This window comes from Nicotiana tomentosiformis, chromosome 5, assembly GCF_000390325.3.
Source record: "Nicotiana tomentosiformis chromosome 5, ASM39032v3, whole genome shotgun sequence".
Classification (NCBI taxonomy): domain Eukaryota; kingdom Viridiplantae; phylum Streptophyta; class Magnoliopsida; order Solanales; family Solanaceae; genus Nicotiana; species Nicotiana tomentosiformis.
Genome location: NC_090816.1, coordinates 107,996,221 through 107,998,227, shown reverse-complemented (window position 1 = coordinate 107,998,227; position 2,007 = coordinate 107,996,221).

Genomic DNA, 2,007 nt, shown 5'->3' with positions numbered 1-2,007 from the left:
TTGGAGTGATGAAATTATAAAACTAAAATAACTTTTAATTGAATATATTAACAGATGATTAAAAACTTTTATGTGGTAGTTTTTTCTTTTATTGAGTTAGGTACACATGATCAACATTTATTATTTTTAGAAACATATACTTTTATTTTATAAATCAAATATAACATATTAATATACTACTTCTATAATATTTTAATATTCTTTTTTTTCATTGAAATATTATACACGCGCAACGTGCGTATCATAAGACTAGTTACGTAAAAATATATTAATTAAATAATATTAATAATTAATAAGTAAAGAAAAAAATAGAATGTGCCAGAATAGGGGTTTTGGCGGGTTTCACAAAAATTGAGGGGGAAAATTAGGAAAGAATTAATAACTGTTCCCGTTGAATTATTTTCCAAGATTCGTTGCAATAGATATATCTATTGGAACGGTTCGGATAAACGTGGAACGGTTCCGGACAGTTTTATAGTCCGAGTGTGCCGGTAGTACCCATGTCTTATTGCAACGGCTACAACCGTTGCAATAGCCCATCTATAGTAACAGTTTCTGAACCGTTGCAAAACTATCCGTTGCCATAGGCCTATTTTTTAGTAGTGAGAGTCTGAACGAAATAAAGCTGTTTGAAAGAAAGCACACAGCTAAAATACAGAAGAAGGGGACTTCAGAGTTGCGAACGTCGTGCAACTTTACCTCAAATCTCAATTGGTAGCTGAATCCGAGCAAGTCTATGGTACCCCGCTGGGACCAACTCCGAAATCTGCACAAGAAGTGCAGAGTGTAGTATCAGTACAATCGACCCCATGTACTGGTAAGTGCCGAGTCTAACCTCGACGAAGTAGTGACGGGGCTAAGGCAAGTCACCTACATTAACTTGTACGCAATAATAATAATAATAATAATAATAATAATAATAATAATAATAATAATAATAATAATAATAATAATAATAATAATAATAATAATAATAATAGAAATAAAACAGGTATCTCTTTTCAACAATTGAAGCCAACTCGACAGTCATAACCAATTATTTCAATTAGTTTTCATTGCGGCGTGCAGCCCGATCCCACAATATATTCACATTCAATTCTGTTGTGGCGTGTAACCCGCTCCTTCAATATATTCATTTCAATTAATTCTATTGCGGTGTGCAACCCGTTCCTCCAATATATTCATTTCAATTAATTCTGTTGCGGTGTGCAACCCGTTTCTCCAATATATTCGTTTCAATCAATTCTGTTGCTGCGTGCAACCCGTTCCTCCAATATATTCATTTCAATAAATTCTGGCGCGACGTGTAACCTGTTCCTCCAATATATTCGTTTCAATCAATTCTGTTGCGGCATGCAACCCGCTCATCCAATATATTCATTTCAATCAATTCTGTTGCGGCATGCAACCCGCTCCTCCAATAAAATGATTTACCAATTTTTATAAAAAAAATTACTCCAATAAATACAACAATTAATATGAAATTATAAGACAACAAGCATACAATAATTATAATTTAATTATGAACAAACAAAGATAAGTATCAATTAATTGTGAAAATTAAGGATGTAATAGGCATTTTAATAATTAGTATACTAAACATCAAGTGGCAATTAAGTCACATAAATCAAATAAGCATGTAGCAATTATAGCATGGATTCAAGGCATGATATTGAGCAAAGAACACGAGAGAAACAATTAATACAATAATTAATTCATGATTTAAAACGATTTATGATTTTTCAAGTAATTATGCAAACAATTAATTTGACGACGTATAGACACTCGTCACCTCGCCTATTCGTCGTTCACGTGCATTTCACATAACAAATAATTTAAGAGTTCTATTCCCTCAAGTCAATGTTAACCACGACACTTACCTCGCTTTGCAACCAAATTTCAAGAATCCAATAAACCTTTGCCTCGCGAATTCGTGTCCGAAATCTTCACATCTAGTCATAAACAATTCAATATACTCAATACAAATCGTAGGAATTAATTCCAAAT